Below are 14,309 nucleotides of genomic sequence, written 5' to 3'. Positions count from 1 at the left end.
AATTTAAGAATAATAAACAAAAAGGGCGGCATGGTGGTGTCGTGGTTAGCACTGTGGCCTCGCACCTCCAGGATCCGGGTTTGATTCCCGCCTCGAAGTCTGTGTGCATGGAGTTTGCACGTTCTTCTGGGTGGGTTTCCTTCGGGTCCTCCGGCTTCCTCCCACAGTCCAAAAGACAAGCAGATTTGGCTAATTGTTTTTTCCCCAAAATTGCCTGTAGTGTATGAATGAGTCTGTATATATGTGCATTTGCTCTGTGATGGATTGACACCCCGTACAGGGTTGACTCCGCCTTGTGCCCCAAGTCTTCTTAGACAGGCTCCAGGCGCGCCCCCACCCCCCTCCTCCCCCCCGTGACCCTGAATATAGGATAAAGCAGTATAGATGATGAGTGTGTGAGGCTAATTTAAAAAATGTTGGCACGGTGGTGTAATGCTATGGTTAAATTCCCAAAAGAATAGTGATATTGCACCTGATTGGGTGTGACGTGTCGCTCGTTCCTGGCCGTCTCCTCAGCCTGTCAATCAAGCTGATGATTTGTTCACGTTGGACCACCTTTTTGTTTAACTGATAACCCTGGTTTATTTAATAGTGGTGTTTATAGTTGTTGTGTTTGTGATAGGTGAAATATACATAAAAATAGTTTTACTTTGTAAAGAGGTTCAGAGGTTCAGACTCCAATAAAGCAAAGAATAAGACAATACGATTCACAAAGTTAAGTTTTGAGCACTCTGGCACGTTACTACCTATTTCTCGTAGCATCTACACATTGCTCTTTAGTCAGGGTCATGATTTATTTATTTTTTTTTTAAGAATTATTTTATCACACTGTCGGTTTGTTTTGTATTAAAAGTAAACTACGTTTGTGCTTTTTTGCACCATGCATATTTTTTACAGCCACATATAATGAGTAATAACAACTCTTTGTCCGTGTAAATACTGTAGAAATAATGATAAAAAAAAACAGCCTTTAAGAAATAAGAAATTTGCCATGAAGTTTGCGTCAGTCAACCCCCATGAGATGATCGTATTACTGTCACAGGCCTCGGGGAGTGTGTAGGCTGCTCTGAGTCTCCTGATAAATCCAGTGAGTAATACTTTTCATGCTAATTATAAATCAATAAAAGTAAGGACTGGCCTGCTAGAGAGTGAAGATCGAAGTGTGTGTGTGTGTGTGTGTGTGAAAGAGGCAGGAGAGGAAAAAAAAAAAAAGACTTTCCATCATAATTCTTTTAAACAGGTCTTTACTTACATGTGTATATCAACACTCTCCAATACAGCAGGTGGCAGTACGCACCTTCTTGGTTTTTGAAGAAGAAAAAAAAAATTTTAAACCCCAAGAATTAGTTTTTTTTTTTTTTTTTTTTGCACGGAGCAAATTAGTCATGTGAAAACACCCTTACTGTACAAACATTCTTAGTGAACAATGAGGATGCAAAAAAAGCTAAAAGTTAAAGGTAAAAAGGTAAAATATTCAATAAATCGTGGTATTGATTTGATTTGTCGCCTCTGCTAGAGATGCGTCTAAATCTGTGAATGTTTAAACTAACTTTTGTAATGGATCCTTTTTTTAAAAAATATAAAAAAATCAAGTGTGTGATATGAAGACTGTGGACAACAGTGAAGGTTGTTCGACTCGTTCTTTATCCATCAGTAACTTCAGGGCTCCTGAATGTGACTCTTCTAGTTTAAAGAATTACACTGTTGAAAATCAGGTGGATGACAAATGCTGGTTCTTCACAGATCACGTGTTAATTTATAATAATAATAAAGAGAAGTTTGTCGTACTTCCTTACGTTTACATTCAGTATGGGCCGTTGAAGGTAAAGTGTGTTTTTACGTCTTCATGTCATCTATGGGAGGTTTTCCTTGACGCCGTTACCTCTGTCTGACCCCTTAGTGATGTAAAACCTGAATCCGTTCTGCATTAATGATAAACTCCACAGCGGCATTTTGGCCACGCAAGAATTTTTAAAACCCAAAACGAATTTCGTCTGTGACTCCTCGCTCGACGTCGTTATTTGGGCTTAATCACATTTCCATAGGATTCACTCGCGTTTGTTTTATGTCCTTACGCTTTTTACTTTTATTTATTTAAGTTTTATCGTGCAGCAGTAAATCCACAGTGCGAGCGCGAGGTGACCCGGGTTCACTTTTTTGAAGCCGTTTATAGCAGACATGAAGAATCTAACGTGGCATTGTTTTTAAGAAGAAAAGAGGGGACGGCTGACCCCTGGTCTGAAACGGCTAATTATCCTGCCACTAGAAATGTGTTCATGTCTTTGATCAACACTTCTGCCTTTTCCGCTCAGCGTCACACACACACACACGCACACACTCATGCTCGCTCAGTCCTTTCTTTCTACCGCTTTGTAGTTTGTAATTTAGCTTAAGTTTAGTTTTTTTGGCGGAGTTGCTTGGAGTGGGAAAGAGCATCATTATTAGGCTTCTGAGCCTGTTGCTTTAACTGCAGAGCACAGCCAGGCACTTTATTTTATAACCTGGATGAGAATGTAAAAATCGTGTATTAAAAAGCAATTTGTGACTGCACAGGTTGGTGACAGGCATGCTGTGAAAAGTGTGTGGTGTGTTTTTTTTATTTAAAAATTTTTTTTTTTGTGTAATCAAAAGGTGTACTATTATCAGATACACACACACACACGTATGTATGTGTGTGTATATATATATATATATATATATATATATATATATATATATATATATATATATATATATATATATAACGATATATGTGTATATATTGCATATGATGTCAGAGTTCTAAAAAAGGTCGCTGTGAAGAAAAAAAAAATGTAATTAGAAAAATGCACGAAAAAATTATTCACGTTTTTTCTGTAACGATACCTCGGGAACGCTGCAGCATTTCTGAAAGACTGCGGCACAAATCAAGCCAGTGACTCATTTTTACTGGGACAGCACGTCTAAAGTCCTGGATGCACAAGAACCAGGACACACAGTTTCTGTGGCTAGAATTTCTTAGAATTTATCACAGGTGATTCTTTAAATCCAGGGTTTTTTTGTTTTGTTGGTTTGTTTGTAGACGCCTTCGCTATGCTCTTACACGAACATCTTTTACCCATTCATGAATTCAGTTCAGTACAGGACGTGAAGCCATGCAGATACAAGTCGAGCACTTTAGTTAATATTCACATCAATCATTAGAATGAGGACCGTGTCATGGCTGGTTGTTTTTCAGATGGGGGATGCTTTGTTTACAGACTTTAACCAGAACCTCGTGGAAAAACAAAACAAACAAAAAAAAAAGTTCTTTTCCTTTTTTTTTTTTTTTTTTTTAAAGCAAGACTGATTCAAGATGAAAGCAGATCCATACCAACTTCGGAAGTTGTCACATCAGGCCCCTGGGACCGTTTTCTGTAAACACTAGACCACAACAGTCGGTCTGGTCATTTTGATCAGTGAGAACACAATCGTTCCATGTTCGGGAACCATGACCGAGTCAGCTGGAAAAGCAGTTCTTAGGAGCAAAATGACGTACTCGGGTGCAGGTTAAATGTCATCGGTACTATCGGTCTCCTCCGAAATTTCCAATCTCCTCCATCGCTGATGAAGTGGGAAGCACCCGCTGTATCGGAGAGTGTAAATACGCAAACGTTTTTATGTAACGTAACCTCTCTTTACAACGGTGATGAGTAGAAAAGCAAGTCAATCCGTGTCACACTATATGAGCCAAAGCAGCAAAAAAAAAAAAAAAAAACCCTAAAGCATCCCCTGTAGTTAATGTACAGTAGCTTCAGTCCCCTGACCAATAAGTTTGTGAACCCCTGCTCTATGCATTGACATCATGAGACACTCTGTATCCTTCAGTCACGGGATTGGTTTAAGTGGCAATTATTTTTTTTTTTTTGTCCTTGTTCCAACCACTGTGTACCTTGACACTCGCTATTTATTTAGAGATCTGTTTTAGTGAAGAAACTTTATTCAGTTTCAGTATATCCTGAGAGCCGGATGATGTAATGAAACCGTGCTGACCTTCAGTGCAGCTGAGCTTTAGGGGGAAGGAAGAAATGTAACCGCTCCTAAGTTTCATTAAGCCACGCAGATGTAATTTAGCTCACCGTTCTCTTGCATAAAGCCGAAGCTGAGCTTTTTTTCTTTTTCTCCCTCCTTCCTCTCGTTGTCCTCGTTTTCTGTCTCTGTGCTCAAAGCCCCCATGTGATTATTAGTCTCGCAGCAGGTAGTTCAGTTTAGACGGTTGGCCCTAATAGAATTAGCAGATTGTGTTAATCTGACTCAGTCCTATATAGATCTACGAAATTCAGAGTTTATCCGTGAGTCAGATGCTCTGCTTTAAAGTGTCAGCTTTGGAGTTTGACTCCAAATGACTCAGAGCTGGAAACTTTGGCTTCTTTTCACACTCACTTTGAGGTCCTTTACTTGAGTGGGAGTGTTATGCAAGAGGGTGTGTACGTCATGCGCTTTAAGCCTGTTGCACACAAGTTAAGCAGTTTTAAATGTCATTCGTCCCCCCCTTTCCCTGTCTTTCTGTCTCTCTCCGTCTCTCTCTGTCATTAGAAAAGCTTGTTTCTTTCTGTTTATTCAGAACTTAAGCTCTAAATATGGAAAGAGAGAATTGGAAGGCGAAAAACTGTGTGTATGTTAGATGACATTTCAGGCGAAATGATGGGTAGATTCCTCTCGCCTTTATCAGAGGCACAGTACACTGCCATGCAGGTTAATTAAATGGAATAAATTATAAATCTGGTATGAGTCCAAATTGGGAAAATTTATATTTTGTTTTCTCACTCTGACACATTATGGGACTTTAAAAATCATAGCGTCTATTAATAAGACATCTTTCACACACATTCATGCATACAGACTGTTTTCTGTTTAAGAGTTGTGGAGCCATCAGACATTACCCCACTTCCAACTTGTTGCTGAACCCAAACGAAATCCACCCCCCCCCCGTTACTCCGAGACAGCGGCAGCAAAACAAATATAGATGTCCCGACCATCTGGTGTAAAAGCTCTGGCCGTTGCAGCACGGTGGTGATAAATTACCCAGCGCAGGCAGTTGTGCTCCTGCTACAGATCTATCGGTTCGCCCTAAATGCAGGTATCATAATATTCATTGCTGATTTCATTCACGGAGGAACAGATAATAAACACTTACAGCAGAAGTAAAAAATACTTTCCTTTTTTGTAACTTAGGTACTATTTTTATTTATTTATTTATTTATTTTATATATATACAAATGTTGTATTTGTACTATTAATCACCAGTATACATTTCAATACTTTATTTTCCCTGCAGTTTTATTTTAAGCTATTAAGTGCTTGTTACAAAAGTCTCGTCTTCTCTCATCCAACCAGTGATTGTCTGCTACCTAGCAAACCAAAAATAAAAAATAAATAAATCATGGAAGATCGCTGTTCAGACGCGACATCATCAGTGTCGTCTGACTTTTGTCGTCGGAATTTTCCAATCTCATCCTCTGACCTACATATCCACAGCTGATAAAGTGGGAGGAGTAGGGCAGGAGCGTTGCTCTTGACATTTTCCCCAGAAACAGCAATAATAGGCATAGCGAGAAAGGTAACGCCCATGTTCTCTTCTTCTCTTGTATTTTTTATAGTGATACACAATCCAAGTAGGTGCATACTGCCGCCTGGTGTATCGGAAAATGTAAAAAATCAAACATGCCAGAGAACAGTGCAAAAACAAACAAACAAGGGGGAGTAGGGTAGGGGGTAATTGCTCCTAAACATGGTACAATCATGCCTCATGTGAAAACGCTTTAAAATACCCCCCCCTTTACAATGGTGATGAGCAGAAAAGCAAGTCAAACCTTGCGACACCGTATGTAAAACAACAAGCTGAAGTTTCCTTATGAAGTTTCCTTTCTTATACATGACGATAAGAAAAGCACCCACTGTGCTTACTGTACAGTAGCTTCAGTCCTCTGACCAAAAAGTTTGTGAACCCCTGCCTTATGCATTCGCATCATGGGATTGGTTTAAGTAGCATGTTTTTTTTTTTGTGTGTTTTTTTTTCCCCCAGTCAGTGTACCTTGATACTATTTAGTTTCAGTATATTCTTAAAACCATTGTTAAATGGAGATAACTTAAATGCCTGGTTAATTTGTTAGTAAGGCTAATCAGGGGGGGGAAAGGGTTTGCTTTGCTAAGGAGTTTAATGATCAGACTTTGGAGCAACTGAAAAAAAGGTTACAAGTTCTAATGAGTCCAGGGCCCGTATTAACAAAGCGGGCCCTGGACTTCTTAGAATTTTCTGAGAGCTTCTATCTTAGCTTAAAAAGTCCTAGCTAGGAGTCCTAGACTAAAAGTGATTTAGGAAAGTTTTTCAGAGCAACTCTAAGTAAGTAAAGTACAAAAACCTTTATCTTAGTGAGAAAACATGGTTGACCCCCGTTGCTAGGGATGATGCAGCAATTCAAGGACTGTGATTGGTTGATAAAAATAACCTCTGACCTTTGTAAAGGTCTTGAAATGTGTTCTTTATAAAAATAGAATTAATGATAAAAAAAACAGACAGTGAAATCCTAATGTTTGTATATCTTAAAGATAATTAAACAGCCAAATGTTGAAAATGTGTCTACTTCTGGAGCAACCAATTTCCGTACAGTGGTTTATATACACAGTAGTTTACTCAACTATATTTAAGTTCTTACATTTATTTGGTTTTATTATTGGTTTTGTCACCAATTTACATGACTGCACGACAGTGTGTTTAAAAGTTGCACTTTTAGATGGTATGTAGCCAACAATTCAAGAGAGATGGAAGGAAAAACAGAACAAGAAAACCAAATTGGACAGAAGAGCAGTGTTTACTTTCAGCTTTACGTTCAGTGTTTGGAGAATATTTCTTCTTCCCGCCATTTTGTCCTCTGCTATAGAAACTCATAAGCCTCTTAAAATTTTTTTAGAATTTCGTCACTAGGAGCAACTTTTAGGCTTAAGAAGCTTCGTATTCTTATCTTATTCGTAATACAAGCCCAGATTTCTAGAGTAACGGGTGTGTCTGGGTGAGAAGTGAAGTGTGTTGTACAAGCCTGTGCAGGCAGTGTTATGATCTGTGGTTGCTTCAGTTGCTCAAGTTTAGCCTCGGCAACCGCATGTGGCAATACAATAGAGTCAGCTGACGACCTGAGTGTACTGAATGACCAGGTGATCACATCAATGCATTCGTGTTCTGGAATATTCTAGAATTCAAATTGCATCACACAGAACATTTTTAAACGGCAGACAGTTGAAACGGCAGTTGGCCTCACTCTTTAAATGTTCATGATGTAGGTGTTACTGTTAATAACAAACATACATTCAAACCTAATTTCCACATCATTGCCCGGCATAAAACTTTAGTTCCTTCCAATAACGCTAAAACCCTGGTTCATGCTTTTATAATCTCTCACGTCGTTGGCATTTCTCATTTCTGATAAAACCCAGAAGTTAGTTCTACCAGTTATTTTGTTCCTCACACCTGCACCTCAATTTTCCTTTGCGTTTATAAAACAGTACACATTTCTCTTCCCGTATTCTCTCCAGATGAGGTACTGTCATGTGACACACACCAAAACCACCAATTCACACATGGAAGACGTGTCGGGGGGGAAAAAAAAAATAACACAAGATTTGTGTTTCATTTCAATACAAAAAAAAAAAAAAAAAAAAAAAACAGGCACGGTGTAGTGTTGTGAAGCGCTGAGGGAAAGACAAAGCTCATGTGGTTAATTACAAACCCAGTAAAATCTCGGTGAAGCATTCACACTTCAACCTATCTGTATTCAGTTTAAGTTTGTGCTTCTTTTTTTACTTTAATTTACCTAGGGTTAAAATCCACAGATCTGTCGTTCACTGATCCAGGATGATTTCACTTAAATCTTCTTGAGTTTTTGTCACCTGTTTAAGAGTCTGTTAGAAGGAAGTGAAAGTATCATCGTGTGCGAACCTGCAGTATAAAACCGGCTGCTATAACAAATTACCGCCGTTAGAAAGAATCACATTGAAATTAACACCTTATAACAAAACAATATCACGATCGTCATCGTTGTCTGTAGATAAATCCATCATGCAGGAAAGCGATTATTCAAAAGAAATATGAAACAAAGTTGCACGGCTCATTTGCTTTTATTTCTACAAGCTGTTCTGTGAGAGCTTCATCAACAGATGAGAAGATTTTATTAAAGACACAAACCAGAGAAACACTCACAGTGAATATTTGTACATAAAGTTTTCATCCATTTCTATACATTTTATTTAAGTACTGTATATTTTTCCGCATACTGTATCAAATTATTATTATGATGATTATAATTATAATTACATTACATATTATTATTTTCGAGTTTAAAATCCACCATCTGTTAATGACTCCATTTGTTTAAGGGCGGCAATTATGCAAAATTAACTTATAATTTTTGGACATTCACGTGTCCCTCGTGTATAAACAGAAAATATGAGGGGAAAGCGAACTCTTTTTGGGAGCAATGTGCATACACCCTCCTCCTGAGCCCCTTAAATACAGAGAAGTCTCATTTCCTGCCTTCTAATTGGATAGAAAAATTCACCAGAAAGTGGTATGGTGGCAGTATTAGGAACAGGGGCATGAAGAGACAGGAAGAGAACTCCAGGAATTTCAGGCCATGTCTGCATGTAGCCGGGCATTTTTAAAAACTGAGATTTAAAAAAAAATAATAATAATAATTCTGTCTACACGACCTGCGTTTTACAAATATTTGTCAACAATTAAACGCAGAACTCTCTGTTAAGTGCTGTTAGGAGCGTGCCTAATCAACAACGGGCCAACCAGATGCCTAAACAAAACCTTATGACCTGTCCTGCCGCCATATATATGTCCGAGCGGGTCTCATTTAAAACCGCCATCTCTGTCTGCATGGCCCGTGTGTCTTTGGAGTTTTGTATGTAGCAGCAATGAGCTTTGTAGTACATTCAGGCTCCTCTGTTTGTTAACATAATGTGTGAGTAGCTGTGTATATGTACATGCATGTAAAAAGTCCAGTAAGCAACATTAACACTGTCACTAGTTTACTGTACTTTCGTCCACTATTATACAAAATATCCCTATAAACAAAGCTGACGTCAAATCAATGAGACTAGCACACAGACACTTGAATGGAGGTTTTGTCAAAAAAGGCTGACGAACAGCCAAAACCGCAGATTAAAAAAATCCTCTGTTTCTAAAAACACCCGGTTATTAAGACTGTTACGTGTTAGGTTAAATTAATTAAAAAGGAGTATAAAATAGTGTGTGTATGATTTTGGACTGCTGACCTGGAATGTCACAGGAAGTTCAAATCCCAGTCCCTCAGGCTGCCGTGAGACGTTTGAAATGAGATAAATAGAATAGGTCGCTTTGGATGAGCGTGTCTGACGAACGCTATAACCGTCTAAATACAGAATATAATTTGTTTATACAAGGATGTCATGCTGAAGATATCAACACCATTTGCCGTCACTCGTTTTGTTTTCGAGGCTGTACCGTTTAAAATCCGCGTTATCTTGCACAACTATTCACGCCTTACGAGCGTTCTTGCTCCAATGGCTTTACCGGCACTCAGCCTCGCAATGAAGCTCGATCCAAATGACGTGAGATAACATAATGTGCCGGGGCCGTGCATCAGACCTAGATCTCACTTTTTTCGACATTGTGAAAGACGCATCCTTCTGCCAATCCCCCCCCCCCCCCCCCCCCCCGGCGTAGTGGGTCGCTGTCTCAGGATCTCGCCGCTTCCTCGCCCGGGTGTCAATCGACAAGCTGCCTTAGCAAGCAGCGATTAGTCATGCGCGTGAAGCCAAACAGCTCTTTACCGTGCTGAAACTACAAGCGAAGTCACACGTACACATCCAGAAGAGCGCTGAAACATGACCCGTGATTAATTTCGAAATGACAAATGAGGTAAATATTGTGATTGCAGACTAGCGAGCATGAAAATGGGTCCAGTATTAATATTAATGCCTGCAGTCTCGCGCCGCATTTGTAGATTACAGTCTAGCGTTATAAGTAATGAACTGCGGTTATTGCTCCACGCTATTGATAAAGCAGTCCGCTTCTGAAAGGGAGGGTAGACTATTTACAGATAATCATTAGTTGTAGTAACTTGTTTCTCATCAATCAGACCGTTTTTTTACTTTTTTCTTTTTCACTTAACTTCTGAAGTCTCATAAATCAGAAGTCTTTAGTCAGGCCCAAGCGGAGAACAAAGCCGATTGTATTTCCATCAATAAATTGAGATTAAAGTGTTTGATTTGATAAACGTTCATACTCTGTGGCACGTCTAGGCAGATGAGCAGCTGACCGGCGTCCGATGCGTCCTTCGTCCGTCAGTCTGTGTCTCTCCCTCCAGTCTAAAGAATGCAGCACAGCAGATGCTAATCTCCTCACGCGTCCCTGACACTGCATAATCCGCACGTCAAATCTCTGTCTTCCTCTTCTCCTTTTTTCTGTTCTTTTCAGAAGCCGGAGGTGTTTAGAGTCAACTAAATCCCTGCGGCGCAGTCGCTGTCTAAGCTCGCCGTGCAGGGACGTGATAACTAAAGCAAGTCGTTTTTTTAAGCAACACAGCTTCTTCAGACGGGTCGACGCCGTCAGGAGCGCACTGGGGATCCTGGCTTTCCCGTCACTGTAAATTGCACAAAGGGGGCCTCGTTTTTTTCGCCACGGTAACGGTTCAGGGCACGTTCGGGATGGGATTCGTCATCACTTCGGCAGTTTTCTTTCCCAAATACTATCTTTTACTTGAAAGCGCAGACAGCTGAAGTGTTATACATTATGCATTACAATTGTGATCAAACGTAAGTGCGGATGCGGGTGCGATCCATCTCGGACCCGAATCGGATAATTGGGAGAAAGAGGGATGTCGGGGGCTCAGCGGAAAGCCGCAGCTGTCTGGAAGGAATAGACAGATACGAGGGAAATGAATAACGCTGCCTTCCATTCTCACTGAAATGAGCACGGCACAGCTGTGTAAATCTCTATCCCTTTTTTTTCCCCACTTTATGCCTTCGCACTTTTTTTGGGATTGTGTCCGTTCTATAATATAAATCGGTGCATTAAGCAAGGAATAAAACATACCAGTGTGTGGGGGGGACGGGATGTGGCCAATGCCAAGTCATGAATTACTTTGATTGCTGTGTTTAATAGGAGAAAGTAAAGGACAGGAGGTTTTTTTTTGTTTGTTTTTTTTGTTTGTTTCACTGAAACTAAGAGGACCAAAACTGTTCCAGCGCCACAGTGCTCTTGTGCACAAAGGTACTTTTACTAAGAAATGGTTTGCCAATATGGAGAAAGAAGATTTCGAATGTCCTGCACAGTACCTTGACCTCAACTCCACTGAACACCGACACACCATGGGGCTCTTCACCTAAAATCAGTCAAATATGGAAATCTTGACTGGGAAGCCTAGTTTGGTCAAGTGTTCACATACTTTTGGTTTATTTTACAGTAGCTGTGGTAGAAACTTTGTTTCATGTAAATCCCATAAACATAAAGGGCTCAGACAGAAGAGAAGAGCCAGATTCTTATTGTAACTTTTAATGTAGTCTTGGAGAATAGTTTTCCAGGCTTTCTGAAGTAATCTTCTGGGAAGATCCAAGGGAGTGCACGAAGATTATTCGACTGTCCTCAACACTTTTTTTTAACTCTGTGACTTTAGGGGTCATTTATAATAAACCTTTTTTGTTTTATTGAAGAGTTTGCAGCCTACTGTCGGCTCCTTTAAGAAAAACCCGTGAGCACAGCCATGCGCACATTATCAAATGGAGATTTTGACCTTTTCACCAATCGATTGTCTGTAAGACTAATGAAAAAGCACGAGTGTTATTGTATCACTTGCGTGTGCGTGTATGAGAGCGACTCATCAGTAGAGATAATACATCACTGAGAAGAAGAACGCGCAAAACGAGCTATTGATGTGCTTTGTGTCGCCGCCATTTCTGAGCAGAGGCTTGTGCTAATTGTGTTGCTTGGTGCTAATAAAAAGATCTTTTGAAGCCCACTGGAGATAATTAATGCTGGAAATGTGTTAACCTGGCAAAGTCAAGCTGAATGTTATTATCCCCTCAAAATCTCCACATGACACTTTTTTTTTTATTATTTTTTTTAATTTTGTTATTGGTCTAGCTGTGTCTGTATTTTAGCGCAGTGGTGTTTGTGCTGAAGCCAGCGTTTGCATTTGAAGCTGAGCAGCAAATTAGTGAAGCACCTGAGGGGGAGCCCTGGGATGCCCTGTGTGTGCCGGCGCGAAAGGACACCGAAACCTCTCTTCTTCACGTGAAGGTGCTTTAGAACCTGCTTGCATGATGGCCGAGCGGCTGGTACTGGATAAAAAAGTGAAAAGGTCCGGATTTAGTTCAGACGGCTTCAGAAGTAGGAGGTTAGAAGTTAGTTGTGATTCGGTACGTCTGTGTTAGTGTTTAAGCTTTTGTCCTTTACTTAAACAGTAATGCTTTTTTTTTTTCATTGTGATTTGGTTTTAATTTGGATTAGTTTTTTAAATTACTCCTTGGACACACACACACACGCACACAGACATGTTTAATTCAATGTTTTTTTTTTTTTTTTTTTTCGATCATAATAGTGAGAGGAAAGCAACTATTAACAACACTTTCACAATGTTTTATCTATACAACGATTCCTGAGGGTGCTGGGAATGTTTCATGGTCTTGCCTGTCTAATGGATTCTCTTTTTTCCTTTAAAAACATCCTCTGTTAGAATGCTACTGGAATTTCCTCCAGGATCAATAAAGTATCTATCTGTCTACCTACCTTTCCTCCTACCTACCTACCTACCTACCTACCTACCTACCAAGGGTTCCTTTCTGAGGCTCCTGACACTTTTTCCTCAACTTTTTTAACTCGTAAAACATGTCACAAACTGAATTTCATTCTCCTAAATATTATATAGGCGTATTCTTTTCTAGATCAGACATTTTGACTCATTCATAATTGTTAGACTCAAAATTCTTCCATTTACAATAATGTTTGTTTATTTTTTTCTTATTAGTGCAATACATAGTTACAGTTGATGTCCACATATCTTTAACCAATGTGGCCAGATTTATGATTGTTGTTCTTGCTAGAGGTGTTGATGATTAATCGTTAACTGTCATTAGGAATTTAACTAATTTAAAATGTACCAATCAATGGTAATGCTTGTTTTGCATAATATTTCTCAGATGCCTGTTAAGTTGTACCACCACAAGGGGGTACACTTGCAGTGTATTTAATTTTTTTTGTATCAGTACAATACATAGTTACAGTTGATGTCCACATACAGTTAGGCCCAAAAATAATTGGACAGTGACACAATCGTCATGATTTGGGCTCTGCATCCCACCACATTGGATTTGAAATGAAACAACTACAACAGAATTAAAGTACATTTTAAGGTTTAATTCAAGGGGTTGAACAAAAATATACAATTAAACATGTAGGAATTGTAGCTATTTTTATACAAACACTCCTCATTTCAGAGGCTCAAAAGTAATTGGACAAATAAACATAACCTTAAGTAAAATGTGACTTTTCAATATTTGGTTGAGAATCCTTTTTACACATCATCAATAAACACAAGTGACCCAGTGCCATTGGAAGCCATGCATGCAAATGCCATCACTCTGCCTTTACCATGTTTTACAGAAGACGTGGTGTGCTTTGGATCATGAGCTGTTCCAAGTCTTCTTCAAAATTTCTTCTTCCCATCATTCTGGTACAGGTTGATCTTAGTCTCATCTGTCCAAAGAATGTTGTTCCAAAACTGGACTGGCTACTTCATTAAGGCGGATTAATGGTTTGCACCTTGTGGTGAATCCTTTGTATTTACTCTCATGAAGTCTCCTCTTTATGGTAGACTTAGATACTGATACACCTACTTCCTGGAGAGTGTTCTTCACTTAAGTGAATGTTATGAAGGGGTCTTTCTTCACCATGGAAAGGATTCTGCGATCATCCACCACTGTTGTCTTCCGTGGACGCCCAGGCCTTTTTGAGTTCCCAAGCTCACCAGTGCACTCTATTTTTCTCAGAATGTACCAAACTGTTGATTTGGCCACTCATAGCATTTCTGCTATCTCTCTGATGGATTTTTTCTTTTTTTTCAGCCTTAGGATAGTCTGTTTCAGCTCCTTCGAGAGCTCCTTTGACCGCATGTTGTGTGTTCACAGCAACAGCTTCCAAATGCAAACGCTACACCTGGAATCAACCCCAGACCTTTTAACTGCTTAATTGATGATGGGTTAACAATGGGAGGGCCCATGCACCCTTTTTATTTTTAGTTTTCAGCTTTCTG

General features: G+C 39.5%; 1 protein-coding gene across 2 annotated transcripts in view; it reads left to right on the top strand.

Annotated features, from left to right (window-relative positions):
• The window catches only part of spop (speckle type BTB/POZ protein), a 118,733-nt gene that overhangs the window by 33,320 nt on the left and 71,104 nt on the right, over positions 1-14,309 (top strand). The window lies entirely within an intron of this gene.

This window comes from Clarias gariepinus, chromosome 16 (assembly GCF_024256425.1).
Source record: "Clarias gariepinus isolate MV-2021 ecotype Netherlands chromosome 16, CGAR_prim_01v2, whole genome shotgun sequence".
NCBI classification, from domain to species: domain Eukaryota; kingdom Metazoa; phylum Chordata; class Actinopteri; order Siluriformes; family Clariidae; genus Clarias; species Clarias gariepinus.
Note: the sequence above shows the minus strand (reverse complement) of the source record. Positions and strands in the feature narration are given on the sequence as shown.